General features: G+C 42.2%; 1 long non-coding RNA gene across 3 annotated transcripts in view; it reads right to left on the reverse strand.

The window, feature by feature from the left end:
• Positions 1 to 352: 352 nt before the first annotated feature.
• The window catches only part of LOC138432862 (uncharacterized), a 43,962-nt gene continuing 18,352 nt past the window's right edge, over positions 353 to 25,962 (reverse strand). For all 3 annotated transcript variants that reach the window (XR_011254010.1, XR_011254009.1, XR_011254008.1), the window contains 3 exons: positions 22,437 to 22,569; positions 21,424 to 21,495; positions 353 to 1,318 (listed from right to left, as the gene is read on the reverse strand). This is a non-coding gene — a long non-coding RNA (uncharacterized lncRNA). The remainder of the gene's footprint in view (positions 1,319 to 21,423; positions 21,496 to 22,436; positions 22,570 to 25,962) is intronic.

Raw genomic sequence — 25,962 nt, forward strand, 5'->3', positions numbered from 1 at the left:
ACCCAATGTGTGTTCCATGGTCAAGTGAGTTACTTCTTTTATCCTAAGGCTAAGAGACTACACAGGGACCTGCTGCTGGCTTGTATGAGAGACGAGAAAATAGGAGGAGGGGATGGCTTACAGAACTAACGGACAGCCCCTTAAGAGCTCAAGTATATAGGCATTCCTGTCCACAAACAACCTGGTTCATCCCAAGATTTATTATGTCCTGGGCATTAACAGTGAGGATCCTTGAGAAAGTTTTCTCCTTGACACTAGGGTACAAGTAATACCACATTTCTTCATTTTCTAAGTCATTTTGTGAATGACTCAGCCACATCTTCCCATGTCAATAGGGAATTTAACTTTAATCTTTTTTTTTTTCATACAACTTTTCCCTATCTGTTTCTGCCCATACTCCCTCAAATATACCTATAAGTAATCAGCCTCAAGGAAGACATTGTCCAAGAAAATTGAGATGGGCTTTTTTCCTCCCACTCCCCCATATGTCATCACCATCATCCCTGATGTTCATTGACAAGTCCAGTGGTAAAACAAGTCGGTTATCACTTCATATCCAATAAAGAATCACAGAGTAGGTGATTGGCGGTGTCCTAGAGACTGATTTGTCTACGGGATGAGGAAGGAGACCAGGAACCTAGAGTATTGGTTGGTGGGAACAATGGCGGAAAAAAGAAAACATCGAGAGATGTATTAAAACTGAATATTCAGAAAAGAAACATTTCTGTTTCTTACGAGCTTGCCCCCTTCTTTTTGTAAGTATCCTCCCATGAACTATACTGTGTCAATGCCACAGATAAAATTTGTTCAGTTACGTGGGCATCCTTTCTCATAAAAGGTTGGAGATAGGCATTTTGAAAGTCAGTCTGGATCCTCTCTTAAAGAAAGACAGTGGATGAAAGGACCAAAAATTTCACATACTCTCAAGCTCCATTTATGGGAAAATAGACAATGGATAAGATATGCATTAGTTATTGAGAGAAAAATGACCTCAAAAAACAAAAGCCTTAATATAACATTTATTATCTCATGGTTTTTGAAGATCAGGAATCTAGATCCTGGCTTACCTAGATTCTCTGCTTCAAGATCCCTCACAGACTGCAGCCAATGTGTTAACCAGGGGCTGTGGTCATGTCCAGGGTTGGCAGACAGGGTGGGATCCACCCCCAGACTCACTCATGTGGTTATTTGCAGGATAAATTTCCTTGAAGGTGGTCGGGCTGTAAGTCCCAGCTTCTTGCTGGTTGCTGGCTGAAGGCTACCTCAATTCCTTATCACGAAGACCTCTCCTTAGGGTAGCTCACAACATGGCAGCTGACTTCATCAGAGGAGATAAACAAGAAGACACAAAGAGGGGGAGAGAGAGAGAGTAAGCAAGGCAGAAGTCACAGAAGACTGTTGTAACCAGTGATGCTTAATTTTATGTGTCAATTAAACTGGGCCAAGGGGTCCCAGATATTTGGCCAAGCATCATTCTGGGTGGCTCTGTGATGGTGTTTTCAGATGAGATTAAATCCAAGGTCAGGGGCACCGACCGAGAGGAGCTACCCCACGCCTGAGGTCAGGGGCGGTGGCTGAGAGGAGCAACCCCACGTCCAAGGAGCGGCGGCTGCATGGGCCAGGAGGGCTGAGAGGAGCTACTCTACATTCAAGGTCAGGAGGGATGGCCGTGAGGAGATACCCCTCGTCCAAGGTAAGGGGCAGCAGCTGCACTTTGCTGGAGCAGCCGTGAAGAGATACCCCATGTCCAAGGTAAGAGAAACCCAACTAAGACGGTAGGTGTTGCGAGAGGGCATCAGTGGGCAGACACACTGAAACCATAATCACAGAAAACTAGTCAGTCTGATCATACGGACCACAGCCTTGTCTAACTCAATGAAACTAAGCCATGCCATGAGGGGACACCTAAGACGGGTGGGTCATGGTGGAGAGGTCTGACAGAATGTGGTCCACTGGAGAAGGGAATGGCAAACCACTTCAATGTTCTTGCTTTGAGAACCCCATGAACAATATGAAAAGGCTACTGAAAGACAGGATATTGAAAGAGGAACTACCCAGGTTGGTAGGTGCCCAATATGCTACTGGAGATGAGTGGAAAAATAACTGCAGAAAGAGGGAAGGGAGCCAAAGCAAAAACAATACCCAGCTGTGGATGTGACTGGTGAGAGAAGCAAGGTCCAATGCTGTAAAGAGCAATATTGCATAGGAACCTGGAATGTCAGGTCCATGAATCAAGGCAAATTGGAAGTGGTCAAACAAGAGATGGCAAGAGTGAACATCAACATTCTATGAATCAGCAAACTAAAATGGACTGGAATGGGTGAATTTAACTCAGATGACCATTATATCTACTACTGTGGACAGGAATCCCTCAGAAGAAATGCAGTAGCCATCATGGCCAACAAAAGAGTCCGAAGTGCAGTATTTGGATGCAATCTCAAAAGTGACAGAATGATCTCTGTTCATTTCCAAGGCAAACCATTCAATATCATGGTAATCCAAGCCTATGCCCCAAACAGTAATGCTGAAGAAGCTGAAGTTGAATGGTTCTAAGAAGACCTGCAAGACCTTTTAGAACTAACACCCAAAAAAGATGTCCTTCTCATTATAGGGGACTGGAATGCAAAAGTAGGAAGTCAAGAAACACTTGGGGTAACAAGCAAATTTGGCCTTGGAGTATGGAATGAAGCAGGGCAAAGGCTAATAGAGTTTTGCCAAGAGCATGCCTTGGTCATAGCAAACACCCTCTTCCAATAACACAAGAGAAGACTCTACACATGGACATCACCAGAGGGTCAGCACCAAAATCAGATTGATTCTATTCTTTGAAGCCAAAGATGGAGATGCTCTATACAGTCAGCAAAAACAAGATGAGGAGCTGACTGTGGCTCAGATCATGAACTCCTTATGACCAAATTCAGACTTAAATTGAAAAAAGTAGGGAAATCACTAGACCATTCAGGTATGACCTAAATCAAATCCCTTATGATTATACAATGGAAGTGAGAAATAGATTTAAAGGACTAGATCTGATAGACAGTGCCTGATGAACTATGGACAGAGGTTCATGACATTGTGTAGGAGACAGGGATCAAGACTATCCCCATGGGAAAGAAATGCAAAAAAGCAAAATGGCTGTCTGGGGAGGCCTTACAAATAGCTGAGAAAAGAAGAGAGGCGAAAAGCAAAAGAGAAAAGGAAAGATATAAGCATCTGAATGCAGAGTTCCAGAGAATAGCAAGAAGAGATAAGAAAGCCTTCCTCAGCGATCAATGCCAAGAAATAGAGGAAAATAACTGAATGGGAAAGACTAGAGATCTCTTCAAGGAAATTAGAGACACCAAGGGAACATTTCATGCAAAGGTGGGCTCGATAAAGGACAGAAATGGTATGGACCTAACAGAAGCAGAAGATATTAAGAAGAGGTGGCAAGAATACACAGAAGAACTGTGCAAAAAAGATCTTCATGATCTGGATAATCACGATGCTGTGATCACTCACCTAGGGCCAGACATCCTGGAATGTGAAGTCAAATGGGCCTTAGAAAGCATCACTACAAACAAAGCTATTGGAGGTGATGGAATTCCAGTTGAGCTATTTCAAATCCTGTAAGATGATTCTGTGAAAGTGCTGCACTCAATATGCCAGCACATTTGGAAAACTCAGCAGTGGCCACAGGACTGGAAAAGGTCAGTTTTCATTCCAATCCCAAAGAAAGGCAATGCCAAAGAATGCTCAAACTACCACACAATTGCACTCATCTCACACGCTAGTAAAGTAATGCTCAAAATTCTCTAAGCCAGGCTTCAGCAATACATGAACCATGAACTTCCAGATGTTCCATCTGGCTTTAGAAAAGGCAGAGGAACCAGAGCCAACATCCACTGGATCATGGAAAAAGCAAGAGAGTTCCAGAAAAACATCTATTTCTGCTTTATTGACTATGCCAAAGCCTTTGACTGTGTGGATCTCAATAAACTGTGGAAAATTCTGAAAGAGATGGGAATACCAGACCACCTGATCTGCCTCCTATATACAGGTCAGGAAACAACAGTTAGAACTGGACATGGAACAGTAAACTGGTTCCAAATAGGAAAAGGAGTAAGTCAAGGCAGTATAATGTCACCCTGCCTATTTAACTTATATGCAGAGCACATCATGAGAAATGCTGGGCTGGAAGAAGCACAAGCTGGAATCTAGATTGCCAGGAGAAATATCAATAACTTCAGATATGCAGATGACACCACTCTTATGACAGAAAGTGAAGAGGAATTAAAAAGCTTCTTGATGAAAGTGGAGAGTGAAAAAGTTGGCTTAAAGTTTAACATTCAGAAAACTAAGATCATGGCATCTGGTCCCATCACTTCATGGGAAATAGATGGGGAAACAGTGTCAGACTTTATCTTTTTGGGCTCCAATATCATTGCAGATGGTGATTGCAGCCATGAAATTAAAAATACACTTACTCCTTGGAAGGAAAGTTATGATCAACCTAGATAGCATATTCAAAAGCAGAGACATTACTTTGCCAACAAAGGTCCATCTAGTCAAGGCTATGGTTTTTCTGGTGGTCATGTATGGATGTGAGAGTTGGACTGTGAAGAAAGCTGAGCGCCAAAGAATTGATGCTTTTGAGCTGTGGTGTTGGAGAAGACTCTTGAGAGTCCCTTGGACTGCAAGGAGATCCACCCAGTCCATTCTGAAGGAGATGAGCCCTGGGATTTCTTTGGAAGGAATGATGCTAAAGCTGAAACTCCAGTACTTTGGCCACCTCATGGGAAGAGCTGACTCACTGGAAAAACTCTGATGCTGGAAGGGATTGAGGGCAGGAGGAGAAGGGGATGACAGAGGATGAGATGGCTGGGTGGCATCACCGACTCGATGAACTTGAGTTTGAGTGAACTCTGGGAGTTGTTGATGGACAGGGAGGCCTGGTGTGCTGTGATTCATGGGGTCGCAAAGAATCGGACACAACTGAGTGACTGAACTGAACTGAACTGAACCGAATATTTAGATTTGTAGACTAGGGACTCGCTAGTGGTTAAGAATCTGCCTTGCAATGCAGGGAACACAGATTCGATATCTGGTTGGGGAACTGGGATCATACCTGCTGTGGAGCAATTAAGCCTGGACACCATAACTACTGAGCCCTCACTGTCTGGAACCTGTGGGCACAACTAGAGAGCGAAAGACCCCACATGATGCAATAAAGATCCTGCGTGCATCAGCTAAGACCTGATGCAGCTAAATAAATAAATAAATATTTAAAAGAAATAAAGTGATAGACTCAGTAAAACAAGTCACCCCTATTGTGGGTGTGCCTTATCCAACTGGTTGGACAAAAAGCCTGACTCTCACCCAAATAAGAGAAGGCCTTCAAACTGGGACACTGGTTTTTTTTCCTGTCTTTGGACTTGAACTGAAATACTGGCTCTTCCTAGGTCATGAGCCTGGAAGACTTCATACAGTAACCACACTATTGGCTCTCCCGGGTCTCTTGCATTGGATTTGGCTGAGAGCCAGAATCCAGGAAGACAGTGTCCCAGGAGTATTTGGTAAGTCTCAGAGCTGGTGATCAAAGCCTGACAGGAAGAGGCCTGGACTTGGACTCAGAGGAACCATGTTCAAAGCTTTGCAGAGGCACTTGCTGCCTGGGTAGTCTTGGGTCATGCTACCTAGTGTCTCTGAGATGAACCTCTGAGATGAACCTCTGCCTTGTCATCTACAAAATGAGGATAGCAACACCATTTTAAGGTTCATCCCAGGGATGCTGGGAGCATTAAACTAAATCACATTTCCTTAAGAGTGTTCTACTAAAAGTTGTCTTGCAGGATGGGAATAGGTTTTAAAAAAAAATCTACTACCCTTTCAATTTGGGAAATACTGGTTTACACAATGTTAAACAATTTTTTTGGGGGGGGGGCATCTTCTAGAATCTATAGTGAGATACTTAGCATTCTGTGCCTGCAAAATGAAGATACCAGGCAGTGCTAACCAAATGTATTTGAACACAGCACTCATTTCCCAAAAGAATTACATGGGATTTGTGTTAAATAATGAACTAGATAATTCAAGTACAAATCCCTGCCCATAGATCCTGGCAGACCACCCACATGTAATCAGCACATGTTGACTCTGAATCAGATCATTACACACCAGTCATGGCAGCAAGCCACACTGGGACAGGCCAGGACTGAAATCATAGATGGCCAGCATTTGGGTAACAGAGTAAGTCTTCTGCTGCTAAATGTGCCTGTCCTGTGGGTAAATGAGGGGCCTATCATGTAATGCTCTGATAGACAATATTATGAGGCCATTAGGCCAGACCACACTCCTGTGGGAAGGGAAGGGGGTCACTCCTGAGAAGAGAGGCTAGTTTCATACCTTCCACCCAGTAAGAGCCAGGGAAATGGCATCCTGAAGGCAGTCCTTAGCCAAAAAAAAGAGAGAATTGCTAGTCCCCTCTGAAGCGCAACCACATGGTCTCAACCGTGAGCAAGTCAAGGAGGGGTCCCCTACAAGATATCCCAACCTGAAGATAAAGTAGATTTCCAGTAGTATGTTCCTCTTTTACTTGATATTTTTGTGTAAAAGAAATCTGGCCTTTGGGGATGGCAGTGAAGGAGCCTCCAGCAGGGAGTTGGACCTGAGATGAGTGCTCGGCTCCTGGATCAGGAGAGGCAGAGAACCATGTGAGGCCAGTGTGATTGCATTAAGTGTGACACTGGGGTGAATCCCTAGTTCACATCTGTGGTCCTTTTGATGCCAAAAGCTCAGCTTCTTGGTACACTGGTGACTGCTGAACCAAACCCTGGGGACAGAGTTTTGGGTGAAGCAGATAAGGATATCTTTATTGCTTTGCCAGGGAAAGGGGGTAGCAGCTGGCTAATGCCCTCAAAAATATGTGTCCCTGCTTGGGGAAGATAGTGAGAAGTTTTATAGTAATTGCTCAAAGAGAGCATGATCAGCTCACGAACATTCTTCTGATGGGTTAGTATTGAGACAAGTGGGAGCCAACATTATCAACCTTCAGATCCAACTGATCTGGAGTCTATATGCTTGTGGGCAGCACACCATTAACTGTCCCACCTGGAGGGGCTTTCAGTATCTGTAAATTAGCTCAAAGATACTGTTGTGTGTATTCATTGCTGGGAAAACAGAATCTTGTCCCAAGTCTGCTCTTGGCTGTTTGTTTACTTCTCCCTGGTCTCACATCCCCTCTTTTCCCTAATGAACAACTGCTTGAATCTGCCCATTGGAATTCAGGGAAAGTCATGGAGGATGAATGAAGGCTGTTTCCTATAGTCAAATAAATGGAGGACATGGCAAGGCCTTCTGCCCAGGAGCCCCACAGGGCCCTGGACAGTATCACTTTCCTGGGGACTGACCTTGACTCCTAGAGGTAGACTCCAGTAGCCAAGTCTTTACTTGGAACATGAACCGGAGCTAATTTTTTCAGAGGTGAATGCCTAAATGAAGCTAAGCTAATCAGATTGCCTCTCCAGGGAATATGGAGTTTTGAGTGAAGAGAAATAGACAGTGAGGGAGCCACAGAGTGTCCTAAATTACAGGTCCAGAAACTCCTGAAGTTGAGATCTTCCTTACTTCTCACCCTCCTGGTGCTTTATTTTTAAACTCATAACTTCCCAGTAAGATTTTCTTTTTACTCAAACTAGATAAAGTCCATTTCTTTCTCTTTCACCAAATAAGTCTTCATTAATACATGATGGCAGTAGTCATCCTTTGTGAAAGTGCCCCAAGGGCAAGGCAAATGGTAGAGTATAAGTATGAGAGCTGGTAAACTTGATAACTCTCCCCGTCTGTAGGTTTACCATACAATGCTGAGCTGGGAGGCTCACCTAAGTGAAAAGGTGGCATGCTTATCACTTGTGAGATCAGGTTATATCTCACAGCTCAGAGTCATGGGAGATGGGGTGAGGCAGGAGCCTTGATGGTCAAGCAGATGAGCACCAAGCAAAACACAAGCCTCACACTGTGATCTCCCAGTCTTTCTCTCCACAGTGTCACACCCTTGGGGCCTCTGCTCAACTCTTGAGCTGCCAAGAAGAAAGGACAGCAGAGAAGTATGAAGTAGGTCAGGGGCCCACAGCCCTCATCCTGCACGTAGCAGCATATGGGGGTGGAGGAAAGGGCGTTTATTTGTCTGTTTCTTCATGGCAACTCACAAACCTAGTCTAATACAGATAAAAATGAAATGCATGAAATCTTTCCTAACTTTCTGACTCAGAAATGTTACTAAATATGTAGATCAGATGGAGACAGACTCCCCAAATCCTGCTTGCATCTTAGTTGCTTAGTCATGTCCAACTCTTTGTGACCCCATAGACTGTAGCCCCCCAGGCTCCTCTGTCCATGGGATTCTCCAGGCAAGAATACTGAAGTGGGTTGCCATTTCCTTCTCCAGGGGATCTTCCCGACCCAGGGATCAAACCTGGGTCTCCTGCCTCCTACTTACCAGCCCCTAAACACTGTTTCCTACCTGTTGGACTAGGCTTCCAGGCAGAAAGATCTCCCATAGGTCACCGAAATGGGCTTTTCCTATTGCTCAGTATTTACTTTTTTTCTTTCTTTTTTTAAAAAGTTATTTATTTTGGGTCTTCACTGTTGCACTCAGTGTTCAGTTACAGCTCTTGGGTTTCTCTAGTTGTCGCATGAGGACTCTAGGGCACGCAGGCTCAGTAGGGGAGATATACTGACTTAGTTGTGGCATGTGGGATCTTAGTTCCCCAACCAAGGGTTGAATCTGGCCCCCTACTTTGGGAGTAAGAAGTCTTACCCACTGGACCACCAAGGAAGTCCCAGTATTTTCTAAAATCAGCTAACTGGAAATCCAGGGCATATTCACCTTCCCCATATCTCCTCAGCCTAAAGGAACCGAGCACACCTGGAGATGCTTGGTCAAAATTCATGATAGATTAGTGATTAGCTAACCCACTCCTACCCTCTCTCTAGTACCCTCTCTCATCCCTCCCCTCAGTTACCCCTGTGACAGGACATAGTTGGGTGTCCCAGGATCAAAGACAAAGCTACAGTTCCTATGGGGTGCCTGCTTCTGATGGGCTGAGACCATGATTCAGAAAGAAGGGCTTGGACAGATTGGCCTGTCGATGGGGAATGAGAGAAAACTGGCCATGCATTCTGAAGTAGATCTATTGTCTGGTCCCAGTAAACATCTGATTAGACTGGTTTAGGCTTCCCAGGTGGCACAGTGGTAAAGAATCCACCTGCCAACGCAGGAGATGTAGATTCAATCCCTGGGTCAGGAAGATTTCCTGGAGTAGGAAATGGCAACCCGCTTCAGTATTCTTGCCTGGAAAATTCCCTGAACAGAGGAGACTGGCAGGTGATAGTCCACGGGATCACAAAGAGTCAGACACGATGGCATACACACACACACACACACACAAAGGGGAAGGTAATTCTTAATGAACATTCCTAGGAGGGCCCCAAGCTTAGGTTTATCAGTACGTTTACCCCCTGACTTTGGCTGTGCCTAAGAGCTGGTTGGAAGCGTGAGGGGTGTGAAGGTAGAGGGAATGAAGGCAGGTGCAGAACAGAGAGAGTTCAGAGGTACAGTGCAAGGGTCGAAAGCATTTGTCACCAGACTTTGCAAAAGAAATAAAAATGTCTCCTTTCTTTGCTTTTTAATCCACCTTAACTGAGTGTGGGCTTCATATAAATTTATTTTCTTAATCTGTATTTGGAAAAATCATAGGTTGCTAGAAGAAGACAGAAAACAAGTACAAATAAATCATCCCCATCTCTTCATTCTCTGCCTATTGCATTTTCATGCTGAGGGGAAGATGGGGACAAAGCTATTAAATTATTCCAACTCCCACCTTCAAAGCTCCTGTATCAGGACATGTCTTAGTCAATTTGGACTGCTACAGCAAAATATCATAGACTGGGTGGTTTAAATACAAATATTTATGTCCTGTGGTTCTGGAGTCTACTACCAGGGTGCCAGTATGGGTGGGTTCTGATGAGGATTTGTTCCCTCATTTGTAGATGGCTGTCTTCTTGCAGAGAGCAGAGAGAGGAAGCAAACTCTGTAATGTCTGTTAGAAGGGCACTAATCCTATTCATGAGGGCTCCGCCCTCAGGACCTAATACTCTCCCAAAGGCCCCACCTCCTAATACCATCATGTTAGGCATTCGGATTTCAGCATATGAATTTGGGAGGATACAAATATTCAGTTCAGAGCAAAAGATGTCTGTGGCCTTGGCCTCAGGCTTCTTCATGTAAAGTCCTTGGAGTACTGCTTGACTGGCATATAACAAGTGCTGTAGACTTATTTGAGTCTTGTAGTAGTATTTGCAGGGCTTCCCGGGTAATGCAGTGATAGAGAATCCACCTGCCAATACAGGAGATGCAAGAGATGCGGGTTCGATCCCTGGGTCAGAAGATCCCTTGGAGTAGGAAACGGCAACCTACTCCAGTATTCTTGCCCAGGAAATTCCATGAACAGAGGAGCATGGTGAGCTATAGCCTATGGGGTCACAAAGATTCGAACATGACTGAACACTCTTGCACAGCAGTATTTGCATTAGTGCTTATATCTTCAATGTAGAATTTTCGGTCCATAAACCAGTTAACTCCCACCTTCTCTCATGTCCTTGCCCTCAATATCATCCAGAGGCTTATGGCCTATAGACATTTATTCAGGATGCTCTGATTAAAATCATTGCTTCCAAAGAAGAGTTGGAAAGATTCACTTTTTTATGTAACTCTTGGAGAAGGAATTTAATCAAATTACTCTCAACTCTTTTTGTGTGTGGTTATTTATATAAAGGATTTTTAAAATTTTATTTATTTTTAATTGAAAGATAATTTCAATATTGTGTTGGTTTCTACCATGGATCAGCCATAGGTATATATATTTCCTCTACACTCAACTCTTAATGACGAGAGAAAGAAAAATGTGCAGACAGTTATCACTCCTGTCCTCTCTAACATTTCATCCATTTTCTGACCTGATGGAGCTGGCAAACCCCTATATTTCACTTTTCACTTCATTGATGCACTCACTCAACAGTCTTCCTGCTGATTCATTGATTTCAAAGTGAACTTGTCAACATTGTGCCTGACTGATTCAGGAACATTGGGTGGAAAAAGAAGGGAAGTGGTGGACACACTGTGATGGGAGAAGAAAAAAAAAATGATTCATTTCTTGCTGTTCTCCTTTCAATGACATTTCCAGGACTGCAATGTGGCTAAAAGCTGAGGCAGCCTTCATGTGGTCAAAGACATGTTTTTGTGCTTTGTTATTGCAGAGGATCATAGACCTCAACAGGAGAGGCCCTGTCCCATTTAGGATGAGCAGTTCTCAACAATCAGTAAGTAAATGCAAAACACTGGAAAAGGCAGCTGTTAATGGAGCAAATACAAAGCAAAGTTCAAGAGGGTTCTGCAATAGATTTCAAGCCTGAACTATCAAACTTTATTCACTCCCCGTAAGTATGGGTTTCCTCAACCTGAAAATATAAATTAGGTCACTTTTCTATTATTTATAATGACTTCAAGCCTCCCTTTCCAGGGAACCCTCAAAGGTGTTGGTATTTTATGTGCTTTCCTAAATCAGTTGATCTCTGCCTCCTCAGGCTCAGGTCATCAATCTCCTCTCTATCCATAGGCCCCTTAGCCCAAATGCCAGTTATCTTTCATCCTTCCAGGTGCCCTGCACTCTGGCGAATGCTGGTTCATTGAGCCCTCAGGGAGGGACAGGAAGAAAGAAACTTGCTTCATCCCAGCTCCTTGCTTGTCAAGTGTTGAAGTCTGTTTCCTTTGCACAGGTGAGACCAAAGCTGTGACTTCTGACAAGACTTAGTTTCGGGAAGGGAATTATAACCTTGCTGGTCTATAAGCAATACGTGCACCAGAAGTCACAGCATCACCTGGGAATGTGCCAGCAATTCTGGATCTCAGGTCCAACCTCCGCCCTCTTAAAACACAATCTGCATTTTAACAAGCTCCTCGGGCAGTCTATTTGCATATCAAAGTTAGAGAAGTATGAATTTCAACAGAGGAACTTTCATCTGCATGCCAGATATCTACCGATCACCTCTCCACCCTGTTCTCTTCTGAGATGCTGAACTCTACAGACCTCACCCACAGGGCTCCAGTGCTCTCTGGCTGCTGGTTCACTCTGGCTAATGAAAAGCCCCTAGCAGGAGATCAGAGGAAGGGGGACAAAGCCTGTTTCAGGCTGGCTGTCACCCTCTCCATTGCTAACTTGCCTTGAGGCTCAGACAAAGGAAGTCTGGTTTGTTCTATCTAAGATCTTCTGTTGAGGATTCAATTTCCTTCCCCAGGAACTGCCTGCTTTCATGTACTATTAGTAGTGTGAATATCCACTCTTCTCAACCACTATTACACTTTCTCCTTTAGTCCCAATGGGGCAATAATGCTAAAACATAGTAGTCCAACATTTGCACATTTTCCAGCATCCAGACGGTCTTCCCTGGTGGCTCAGCGGTAAAGAACTCCCCTGCAATGCAGGAGACCTGGGTTTGATCCCTGGGTAGAGAAGATCCCCTGGAGTAGGAAATGGAAACCCACTCCAGTATTCTTGCTTGGAAAATTCCATGGACAGAGGAGCCTGGCAGGCTACAGTCCACGGGGTCGCAAAAGAGTTGGACATGACTGAGAGACTGACAACAACAACAATAGCATCCAGACATCTGCAGTCCTGTCCCAACTGATCAGTAAAAACTGTAGATCCTGCCCTTTGAACAGTGTGTCCTCCAGCATGAGGGCTGGGTCTGCATGTCCTTCCAGTCAACGTATCCATCTTAACCCTCAATCTCCTGCAAAACTACTCAAATAAGAATAGATTCTTTTTCCGTGAAAACACCACTGTTTCTAAGAGGTGTAGAAGGGCCTCTGCTCTTGCCTATTTAAGATCCACTCTCCAAATCAGGAAGCAGAGGGCTCTTCCTAAACCATCCATCAGACCTCATTATCTTTCTGCATAAATGCTTTACATGGATTTCATTTGGACTGAAAACACAAACTATGGCGTAGCAGGTGAGTTTCCCCAGGAAGTAAACCCTGAGATGGAGGATGATGTACAGAAGTATTTGGGTAGTACTCTCAGGATCGTCTCCCGTGAAGGATGTGTAGGAAGGAAGGATTGGACAGAGAGAAACTAGGCTGCAATGAAACCACAACAGAAGCCTCAGTTGAGCAAGAGCCAGGATGATGGTGCAGAGTGGCCTTTATTGTAGCAAATGGGGTTGAGCCTTTGTATTTCAGTGGCTACTCTTAGGAAGATAGCATGACCCTGGAGTACCAGGCTCTCTTCAGCCAAGGGCAGCTGCTGAAGCCCGCACACCCTAGAGCCCATTCTCTGTAACAAGAGAAGCCCGCACACCGCAACTAGAAAAAAACCCCACACAGTCATGAAGACTCAGCATGGCCAAAAATAAATAAATAGATAAATTTAAAATGTCTACTAAAGATAAAGACTTTGTTGTTCTTCTTTATCCCTTTTCCCTAGAGCCTAGCATAGTGATGGAAACACAGTAGGTGCGTGAATGAGTGAATAAGCAGTGTATTCTAAATTTGAGTACTTTTTATACTTTTCTGTCTCTGGAGACATAGCTTTCTCTGACAGGAGTGCATTCACTGTTTTTCCTCCTAGCAAATTTCTACATGGCTCAAATGTCAACCTTTCTGTAAAACATTGCACATCTACTCCTGTGACACTACCCTCATCCTTATCCTGTCGCTCTAAGCTCTATGTGTCCAGTTCTACACTAAGCACAGAGGAAGCCACAAGAATAGCACAAACTTTTACTGAATGCCTACTATGAGCCCAGTATTGTTCTATGTGAACGAAACAGACAAGACCTTTGCTTCTGTGAATTTATATTCTAGTTGGGGTAAATAGTCATAAACAAAATAAGTCAGTTATATACTATAGCACGAATGATAGAGGACACTATATATTATTGCAAAAATTAAAGAGAGTCATTGGAAGAGAAGACCTTATTGAGACCTGGAAAGGTGTAGCAAAGAGCTCTGTGGATATTCGAGTGCAAGCTATTCTAAGCAGAGACCAAGAACAATGACCTTGTGGTCAGAGTTCACTTGGCTTCTCCAAGAAGCAGCAAGGAAGCCAGTGAATTAAGAACAATGTGAGTGAGTGGAAGTAGTAGAAGAGATTTAAGAGGAAATAGGAGTCAGATTCAGGGATGGGGGAGCCTGGTGGGCTGCCGTCTATGGGGTCGCACCGAGTCGGACATCACTGAAGCAACTTAGCAGCAGCAACAGCAGGAGTCAGATTGATGGTGGGGTCAGGTGGGGTGTGAATTGTAGGTCAAAATCAGTGAGATTAGAGCCATCAGAGGTCCTGACATGAGTTTTGGGGACAGGTTGTAGGGATAGAGCAAGAGTGAAAGCTGGGGAACTTTTAGGGGCCACAGAAGTGATTCAGGTGAGAGATGATGGTAGCTTGGACATAATGGCATCAGTGGAGGTGGTGAGAAATGGTCAGGCTCTGGATATATTTTGAAGACAGAGCTATTAAGGTCTGTTCTTGGATTGCACATGAGGTGAGCCTAAGTCAACGATGACTCTTGGGTTTCTCATCTAAGCATGGCATGACCATTTCCCTAGATGGGTAAGACGGCAGGAAGGTTGATGAAGAGGAGAGGAGAAATCAGGACCATGATGAGTCTGAGATATCTAATAGGCACCCAAATAGAGATTTGAAGTAACCACAAATTGGGAGGAAAACCTAGGGTTCAAATAAAGGAAAGACTTTATTGAAAATGAGTTACCGTAGCAAATGACATGATAGATCAATAAAAGGCTTTGCAATATGTGATAAAGCAGGAAGAATTCAGCTACAGTACCAAAACAGGGATTTCATATGGATACGTTTCCTGAACTTCCATGAACTTGGACAATACTCAATCTCTAGACAACACATGGACTTTTCTTATGTTACATGATAGCTACAGTTGGAGATAACTCTGTGTAGGAAAAATAAAAGATCAGACTTAATGATCTTTAGTTTCTCTTTTTTTCTCTTCTCTTTCTTTTTCTTCTTTTCTCTCTCTTTTTCTCCCTCTTCCTTTCCTCTTTCAATTCTCTATGTCTCCTGTCAATTCCTTAAGCTTGTCAATGGCTGCTCCATACATTTTCACTACTCAATTAACTCAAGTTGAACTCTAGTCATGTGACCTAATTAAAAACAAAATATACCTATTTTAAACAATTTTTTCTCCTCCCAAATCAGACTTTCCGCTATCAGTATGTGTTTGATGGGCTAATATCTTCTGCTTCCGTTAGGTCCATACCTAATGGAAGCAGAAGATATTAAGAAGAGGTGGCATGATTACACAGAAGAACTGTACGAATAAGAGCTTCATGACCCAGATAATCATGATGGTGTGATCACTCACCTAGAGCCAGACATCCTGGAATGTGAAGTCAAGTGGGCCTTAGGAAGCATCACTACGAACAAAGCTAGTGGAGGTGATGGAATTCCAGTTGAGCTATTTCAAATCCTGAAAGATGATGCTGTGAAAGTGCTGCACTCAATATGCCAGCACATTTGGAAAACTCAGCAGTGGCCACAGGACTGGAAAAGGTCAGTTTTCATCCCAATCCCAAAGAAAAGCAGTGCCAAAGAATGCTCAAACTACTGCACAATTGCACTCATCTCACACATTCGTGAAGTAATGCTCAAAATTCTCCAAGCCAGGCTTCAGCAGTACGTGAACCATGACCTTCCAAATGTTCAATTTCTTTTAGAAAAGGCAGAGGAACCAGAGATCAAATTGCCGACATTCGCTGGATCATGGGAAAATCAAGAGAGCTCCAGAAAAACATCTATTTCTGCTTTATTGACTATGCCAAAGCCTTTGACTGTGTGGATCACAATAAACTGTGGAAAATTCTGAAAGAGATGGGAATACCAGACCACCTGACCTGCCTCTTGAGAAACCTGTATGCAGGTCAAGAAGCAACAGTTAGAACCAGACATGGAAAAACAAACTGGTTCCAAATAGGAAAAGGAACATGTCAAGGCTGTATTTAACTTATATGCAGAGTACATCATGAGAAATGCTGGGCTGGATGAAGCACAGCTAGAATCAAGACTGCTGGAAGAAATGTCAATAACCTCAGATATGCAGATGACAGCACCCTTATGGCAGAAAGTGAAGAAAAACTAAAGAGCCTCTTGATGAAAGTGAAAGAGGAGAGTCAAAAAGTTGACTTAAAGCTCAAAATTCAGAAAACTAAGATCATGGCATCTGGTCCCATCACTTCAAAGCAAATAGATGGAGAAACAGTGGAAACAGTGGCTGACTTCATTTTTGGGGACTCCAAAATCACTGCAGATGGTGACTGCAGCCATGAAATTAAAAGATGCTTACTCCTTGGAAGAAAAGTTATGACCAACCTAAGCAGCTTATTAAAAAGCAGAGACATTACTTTGCCAACAAATATCCATCTAGTCAAGGCTATGGTTTTTCCAGTAGTCATGTATGGATGTGAGAGTTGGACTGAAAAGAAAGCTGAGCACCGAAGAATTGATGCTTTTGAACTGTGGTGTTGGAGAAGACTCTTGAAAGTCCCTTGGATTGCAAGATCCAACCAGTCCATTCTAAAGGAAATCAGTCCTAAATATTCATTGAAAGGAGTGATGTTGAAGCTGAAACTCCAATATTTCAGCCACCTGATGTGAAGAGCTGGCTCATTTGAAAAGACCCTTATGATGGGAAAGATTGAAGATGGGAGGAGAAGGGGATGGATGACAGAGGATGAGGTGGTTGGATGGCATCACCAACTCAATGGGCTTGAGTTTGAGTAAACTCCAGGAGTCGGTGATGGACAGGGAGGCCTGGCGTGCTGCAGTCCGTGGGGTCTCAAAGAGTCAGATATTAGCCTATCCTTTCTGCAGGGAATCTTCCTGACCCAGGAATCAAACTGGGGTCTCCTGCATTGCAGGTGGATTCTTTACCAGCTGAGCTACAAGGGAACGCCTGCTATCAGAGTTCTGTGAAAATAATTAGAAGAAATTAGTTAGTGCCACTTCACATTTTGAGGGGGAAGACCAGGAAGCAGAAGAGAACATCTCACAATATACAGTTAATGTATAAAACTATTTGGAGTCTTAGAAAGACCACAGGCTGGTGTTTTCATCACAAAATAGGAAAATGGATATATTTGAAAGGACAGCTGCATTATTCTTGCATTTATTCACTGAGAGGTAAAAAATAAAAAATGGTTTATAACTTTTCTAAATGTTTTGGCAGTAAAAAGGTCATTTCACATATTCTTTCATTGGTAGGAAATATACAACCAAGTTTATATGGGCTTTCATTTTTAAATTACTGCTTACTAGAACCCACATTTGGTTCCAATCTCTTCCATTTAGAAGGATATAGTGTTTGGTTTGGCTCTTTTTTGTCTTTTCTTTTTTTTTAAAGGAGTAGGCTTTATTAATCTAGCTCTCTAACACTAGTGGCTAAAATTCAACTGGATTATAACTAACTATATAAAGAGTGCTGCCGGCAAGCCACAAGGGGTTAGGGGCCTTGCCACAGACATCCACCAAGATCAGCCTCCAAACACATAATTGGCAGGATTTTTGTCCTTTCATAGTGTTACAGAAGATGATAATGTGTTGTACAATTGATGCTATATTAAATTTGCTGAGTTACAGTACCGTAAGACTAAGTTTGCGTGCGGGTGTATATATGAAAAAATGCAGATCAAACACCATTTATACTTAGTACTACAAACGGGCTAAAAATTTAACATTAACAATCTAAGATATATTGGCAAATGTGGTGTATTTATTTATTCCTTTGATAAATATTTTTTCAAATACATTACTGAAGGCACACATCAATTTTCCTGAGTGGTAAGAATACCATACTGAAAAAACACACTTAGTGACTGCCCTTAGAAATTTTAGTTTACTGGGAAATATGGGCAATAAAAGAAGTCATTAAAATAAAGCGCCATGAATGTTATAAAAGGAGAAATTTGGGGAACAGTAGAAATATAGAGCACAGAAACAAAAATTCCTGTTGGAGGAAGTGATATTTTTGACTTCATCTCAGAAATTAGCCAGTGAATGTGTGACGCGTATGTGTCATGGTGTGGTGGGTGTTGAGATCTTCTTCACACCGTATTTACTTATAATTTACTAAGCCTCTTTTGGAAAACATATAGTGCAATGTTTTTGGGTTTTTTTTTTGGTGTTGCAATTCTTTTTTGAAAGGAGAAACAAGAGAAATCAACGATAAGCAATGATACTGACAATACCCAATTCCATAATCTACTGTATGTACACATTTCCCTACTGATAAAAACGCACAATCTATTCTGAGAAACCAACATCTCTCCTAGAGAGGTTAACCAAAGCAGCAAAAACTGACAGGTACAAAATAAGCCAAATACTAGGTGTGACCAGATCCTTATCCTGGACAATATTGTGATATGCAGACTTAATTTTACCCTGCAGTTAGATGGAACTTCCATGGCCAGAGTCAATTTCATGTAAAATTATCTGTCCTAGCTTAACCTAAGTGAAAGGGAACATTTTCGAGATTTTTGTAATGAGCACTACCTTTCAGACAGGGAGTTGGCCCACCCCTGTGGCCTGCAGGCCAAATCCTCCTTATTTTAGCTATTAAATCACATAAAGGATCCCTGAAGGCCCACTCAGATGAGTCCAGATGAGCTCAGGGAAAACAGAGGGAGAAGAGCGAGTCTGTCGTTGGCAGGCGCAAGGCGGGTCAATTGGCTCAGATGAATCTATTGGGCTTTCACGTCTCTCAACCACCCCCTGTGCTGTTAGATGTCATCATTTCACCCTCCTTTTCAGAGCTGCCTTGTAAAATTCATGGGAAACTTTCAGAAGCTCCTGAAGAAGTAAGAGGGTAAAAAAAGCACAGTGGATGTGTTCACAGCAGTTGTGAAGTAGGTTCCATTTTTAACAGCTATTCTGAATTCTCTTCTTCACATGGAAATAAAATTGGTAAATCTAAGCACTAATCTGGACATCGGAAAAGAATATTTGATACTTATAAGCAGCAAAATCATTTATGAGAGTTCTAGGTACATTATCTCATTATGCACATAATAAAAAGATGAGTTCTAACCAAACAATTTAGTGATAATAAAACCAATAATTCCATCTGTCACTGACAAATAAACCTATGGTTTAAAAGGCCAAAAAACTAATTAAAACAGAAAAGAAGAAAGAAGGAACTTGCCAGCAAGTTTACTGGCAAGATACACATGACTGAATTTTTTTTAAGTAGACACACATAGGTGTGGAAAGAAACTACAGAGAGAAGGGATTAGGACAGAGAACCTCAAATTTCTTTAGGATGCAATCCCACTGGTTTAATTAAAAGAAAAGATACAGAGAAAATAGTGGGGAGATGTGAATTCTGTACAAAATTTTGGATTCCCATCCAGTTTAAGAAATGTTTACAGAGGATAAATTACGCAGAGTGATGCAAAGATGAGGGAGAGAAGGAAGATGGTTTAATCAGGGAGAAGGAAGAAGGGAAAGAGTCCACAGAGAGAGAAGTCTGAGAAAAGCAGAGGAGGGGCAAGTGAGGTTCTTGCTCAGGGAACGTGTGTGCGCGCGCTCGCGCTAGTTGCTCAGTTGTGTCTGACTCTTTGTGACCCCATGGACTAGTCTGTCAGGTTCCTCTTTCCATGGAATTCTCTACTCAAGAATACTGGGGTGGGTTGCCATTTCCTTCTCCAAGGGATCTTGCTGAGCCAGGGACTGAACCTGCATCTCTTGCATCACCTCTGCTGGCAGGCAGATTCTTGACCATGTGAGCCACAAGGGAAGCCCGAGGGAATATTAGCCAACAATTATTACCAAACGACAGTGTTTTAAGCTAGAAAATAAAAAGGAGAAACGTCATGCTCAGTAATTCTCAGAGATAGCCTTTAAAAACAGCGAGGTTTTCTCATTGTTCCTCTTGTAGGCTTGCACTGAACCACCCCGTTTATACCAGCAGTTGCACACGGGGATCTGTTATCCAAATATGGCCGGCTCCATGTATAATTTTTCTGCATACTGATTTTGTATTTGTATGTTTATGGGGGGATTTTTGTCAACATTTAAATTTTGGCACTATTTACTTTTTTTTTTTAAATAACAGATTTTTAGTTTCTGTTGAAAAAATTGAAACATCTGGCAGGACTGGGATCATTTGCCCGATTTGCCCCAATCAACACCAGCCAGTGTCATTTATTTCCTTTGACTGCCTCTGTAGATATTTCAGCCTCTGCTCCCCTCATCTACATTTGTACCAGCATCAGGCATTTTCAGGACCTATTCAGAAACAGAAGGGGCCCTAGAGAGCACAGGATGACTGACTCTGAGATCTCTTTCTTACTTTCTTATTATAGAAATTTTAAAATTCTGTCAATGCAACTAGAGATTATTATACTAACTAAAGTAAGTCAGAAAGAGAAAGACAAATTCTGTATGATATTAATTATATGTGGATATAAAATATGATGCAAAGGAACCTACCTTTGAGACAGAAACAGAATCACGGACATAAAGAACAGACTGGTAGTTGTCAAAGGGTAGGGGGTTGGAGGAAAGATGGAGCAGAAGGTTGGGATTTAACAGGTATAAGTTTTTTATATAGAATGGATAAATAACAAGGTCCTATTGTATAGCACAGAGAACTATATTCAGTATCCTGTGACAAACCATAATGGAAAAGAATATTTTTTAAAGGAGATATATATACATACGCACACATATATAGACACATATATATATATACACACACATACATATATACACACACACACACACACATATATATATAATGCATGCATTGCATGCATGCTCAGTCACCAGCAGTGTCTGACTCTTTGCAACCCCATAGACTATAGCCCACCAGGCTCCTCTGTCCATGGGATTCTCCAGGCAAGGATACTGGAGTGGGTTGCCATGCTCTCCTCCAGGGGATCTTCCCGACTCAGGAATCGAACCCACGTCTCCTGCATTGGCAGATGGATTCTTTAGCACTGAGCTACCAGGGAAGCCCTTATATATAACTGAATCACTTTACTGTACAGCAGAAATTAACACATTATAAATCAACTATGTCAATAAAAATATCAATAAGAAAATAATTAAAAATTCTGTCAAAATTATTTATTTGCCTATCAGTTTTCCTACTAAACTTAAAACTCCACCAGAAAAAAAAAAAAAACTGTTAAAAAACCTCAACCAATGTTGAATCCATTATTTCCTTCCCAGCATTTAATATAAGCAGTAAGTGATTCAGTGAATCTTGAAAGCCACAGAAAATCCCACAATAACCACGCTCTGGACCAGAGGCTCAAAACCCAGCCCAGACCAACACCCATGGAAACTCATGACTCACCGGAATACAGTCCATCTGCTTTATGGAAACTAACTGCTTCTGTTCCGACCCACTTGATATGTAAGTTGACAACTGGAAAGGAAAATATGAGTTCGTCAGTATGGCAAGATACTTCTGAACCAAAAGGGAAACTCCAGGATAAGAGTGAGGAGAGATAAAATAAGCTATATATTCACTGTAGAGTCAAATTTTATGCACCATAATACAAATGTTTCACAGGGGAGGGAGTTGGGGCAGGTGGAGAAAACGTAGCTTTCTTTAATTTCTATAGTGATCTCCTATTGCCTTCAAGCCCCTAGTCCTGCTGATTCAGTGGAATAAATTTGTTAATAAAAAAAATGTTTTAAGAAATTATTAAAACCTCAGTCTCTTGCAATCTAAACCAAATGCACTTGTAATTAGTCCAAAGTTTGAACATTCTATTAGACCATTTCATTTTTCTCAAGCAGTCTTCCTTCCTCCTCCTCTGTCTCAGCGCAATATCCGGACATCATGGTGCTCAGGGGGCTCTGGTCACAAGGCTTTCCTCTGAATCACCAGGGAATGATGTTGATGATCATCAGAGCAAGGTAACTGCTCTGATCTGGCCCTGGCTACTCTGAATTGTGTTGCATTCTGCATTGTGGCGCTCCATATTCTTGCCTGGGAAATCCCATGGGCAGAGGAGCCTGGAGGGCTACAGTCCAGGGGCGTCGCAAAAAGTCAGACATGACTGAGCACAGTACCACCACTATGTTGTGGCCAATCTTACACATCCTTTGGTTAAGTAATGGTTTTGTACTGCATTTCTATTCTGATGCTAACCACCGTAGTTAGCATTAGATTCTACAGATTTAAGGACACAGTCCCCAGCAAGACTACCCTCAGTGCAGATGCCAGTCACAAGTTCAGGGATCCCCAGGACACCTCAAGTCTGACCAGCTGGCTCAAATTCTGGGAGTTCCCAAGATCTCCCCTCAGGTTTGATCATTTGCTAGAATGACTAACAGAACTTAGCAAAGTGCTATACTTACAACTACAGTTTTATTATAAAGGATACAAATCCGGACTGGCTAGATGAAGAGACACTTAAGACGAGGTCTGGAAGGGTCCCAAATGCAGAGCATCTGTGTCTTCTCTCCATGGAAACCAGAGTGTGTCATCCTCCTGCAAGTCAGTGTGTTCATCAATCAGTAAGTTCCACCAAGCTTCAAACTACACTTATCAAACTCATCTTTAAATTCAGTCCTCCCTTCCCTGCCTGCAACATCCACAACCACACACTTTGAAACTGTAATAAAATACTAGGTTAGAAGAGAAAAGGGCTTGAAGCATATAGAAAATTTTCCTCCCCAAATTGTCTAATTTTGATAAAATTGAGAGATGTAATTCGTGCGGTGATTCATGGGGTCTCAAAGAGTCAGACACGACTGAGCGACTGAACTGAACTGAACTGAATTTATTTACATATTAGGAAATTCATTTTACAAAAAGGACCCTTGAATATATCAAGTACTGGATACCTCTGTTGAGGAGAATGATGAGACTTTTTTATACTCCATATAAAACATGTTTCACTTTCTTGTGTTTTTGTATTTAAAATGTTTTAAACAAATAGAAAAATTAGTCAGTCAAAATACATTCTTCCTCTTGTTTTCGAACCAGGATGTAGTTTCAAGAGGGACATAAGTGGGATAATGAGAAAGGGAAAGGATGCCATCTAGTTGCCCCAGATCCGTGCCTCTGAGACATGAGACCCAGGTCACTCTTGCATCCATAGGTTAATACAGGGGGAAGCCAAGTCAGATGTTGATGCCCTCAGGATTCTGATGGATTGTTGGTAGTATCAGGATGCCTTCTGCTTTCTCCCCAGACTCACAGAGCTCCTATGGACTCCTCTCTCTGAATGTTTTCAGTCCTTCCAAGTTCTGCTGCACAATTCCTCACTCAGTCATATTCATGCACATTTCCTCACTCAGTCATATTCATACAACCCCAGTTCATGTTCCAAGAATTTGTCTGTTGATTTGAGCATTTGGTTCTGCAGCATACATTTTGCCATAGATGCTGTATTATAAATGATGGTTAAATCCTCAAAACTGCCCACAAAAAGCTCTTTAAATTTATGTATTTGAAATATATACTATAAATAGTACCATATTAACTATGCTTAACCAGCATGTATAATAACCATGTTTATAGAGAAGAAAACATATTTCATTTTGCAACTAGAGATGCCAGAATTGTACCTGGAGAGAGGAGAATTGAGAGTAAGAGGACGTTGGTCAGGGGGGAAACCTAGGACTTCGTCACTTTATGGACATCAGAAGTACCTGACCTGGGTATCTGTTGCCCTTAATCTGCTCTTCTTTTATCCAAAAATGATAGTTTGACTTTACTTTGAAGAACTACCCCTACCCTTCTCGGTGTATGTGGTTTGGATGGTCTTACCTTCCCTATGACTCCAAGGTGGGGAATGCATGACCCAGGCAGTCCTGGCCACAATTAGTGGTTCAGCGATGGCCATGGTCTTTCTCTCCAGTTAGATCACGGACAACAGGAGGGCACATAGCATGACCTAAACACATTTGTATCTTCCAGGTGACATAGCACAGTGTGGAGTACTAATAAAGCAGCCGTGTCCAGGTAAGGAAGAGAAGGCCGCTGATCTGAGACCATGAGTCAGGCTTTTTACATAGCCTACTGAAGTGTTAACTTCCTGGCACAATAATTGTTGCCAATTAGTGTTTTACCGGAAACCTGTTATATTCTGGAAATAAAATCTAAATAATTATATTAATTTTAAAATATTTAAGTTTTTTAATATGACTATGATAAGAAAAATATGTAATTCTCCTTAACAATCTTATAGTGGTACATAGCTCACTTGCCATAAGAAGTAACAATAATAATGTCTGCTCTACCTGACTCACAGGTAAAAAATCCTCTCTTGAGAGTTTTAAAGATTAAAAGGGATACATTTTGTGAATGAACTTTGCAAAGCACTATACAGATAGTATTATTATTATCGTTACTGTTATTATTATTGCCATCTCTTATCCGTTCAAATCAATTAAGACATGAAAAACAGGTCAGGACTGATTGAAACCATGTAAGTTACAAACTTCTCTATAATTTGAGATGAATGAATAAATTAAACCATATCTCATACACACACATACACAAACTCACACAACAACTGCCAAAAAATCTTAAATATTATTATATAAGGATGAGATGTTTGGATGGCATCACTGACTCGATGGACATGAGTTTGAGCAAACTTTGGGAGTTGGTGATGGACAGGGAAGCCTGGTGTGCTGCAGTCCCATGGGGTCTCAAATAGTCGGACATGACTGAGTAACTGAACTTATTTAAATAAACTAAGTGCTACCTGTGTCCCTAGGGAAGTGATGAATTTTCTTATAACCTGGCAATAGAACTCCTTAATAATAGGAATTTGCATTCATGTTGTTGGTTAACAGCTTTGCCTTAACACATGAAATTATTCACCTCTATTCTAAACATCAATTTTTAGTAGTTGTTGTTTTTTGCTCAAATAATATATCTATTCTCTCAAATTGATACCGGAGGATCTCTTTTAAAAACTGGCTACGATTAGCTTGGCCTTGAGTTTGTATGGCAGGCGCCTCAGAGACCATACAGAAACCTTGATTTCCCTGGTACAAGTCTGTTCCTCATTATCTCAAATATATCCTTACTTAGAAACTACACCCACGTTCTTTCAAATATCATCCAGTCTGACACAGTATAATGATCTTCCCTATCTGAGGACACAGTAAGAGCAAGTGGCAGGAGAGGGAAAATGAATCAGTGACTTTTTGTCCCTGACTCTGCCCTGGGCGTCCTGTCTCATTATCTGGGAGAAAGGGCAGAAGACTGCCTACCTCCCCACAGAGTACCTACCAACAGCTTAAAATATTCAGCCAGTGGCCTGAGCCTTACTTTCAGTGAGTCCTCAAGAAAACACGCGGCCCTGGAGCACCGAAGAACCAGCGCGGTTAAACCATGGATGCTTTCAAACCAAGCGTCTTGTTTTCATTTCCATTTGTTTAAAAAGTAAAGCAGTGAATAAATAATAAAAAGCTCCAGACAGAGCATTGTATAGCAAGGCATTTGTCAAAGAGCCAAAGAAATCTGGACATCATCAATTACACTGGAAAAGCGTATTGTAATGCAGGACTAGGGCAATGAGGCCAGTACAAAACTCCAGCAGGGAAAGTCAGCATGAAATTCCACTCGTAAATTCAGCAGCAACTCTGACTATAACCAGTCCTTCAGCTTTGAAATGAGAACCTCTTAGAAATCACTCTTCTTTTCATCTAGACGCAACATGTGCTAAGTCCTTCAGTCGTGTCCAACTCTTTGTGGCCCTATGGACCATAGTCCACCATGCTCCTCTGTCTAAGAGGCTTCTCCAGGCAAGGATACTGGAGTGGGCTGCCATTTCCTCCTCCAGGGGATCTTCCAGACCAATGGGTGGGATCCATATCGCTTATGTCTCTTACATTAGCAGACAGGTTCTTTCTACCACTAGGG

This window comes from Ovis canadensis, chromosome 2 (genome assembly GCF_042477335.2).
Source record: "Ovis canadensis isolate MfBH-ARS-UI-01 breed Bighorn chromosome 2, ARS-UI_OviCan_v2, whole genome shotgun sequence".
NCBI lineage: Eukaryota > Metazoa > Chordata > Mammalia > Artiodactyla > Bovidae > Ovis > Ovis canadensis.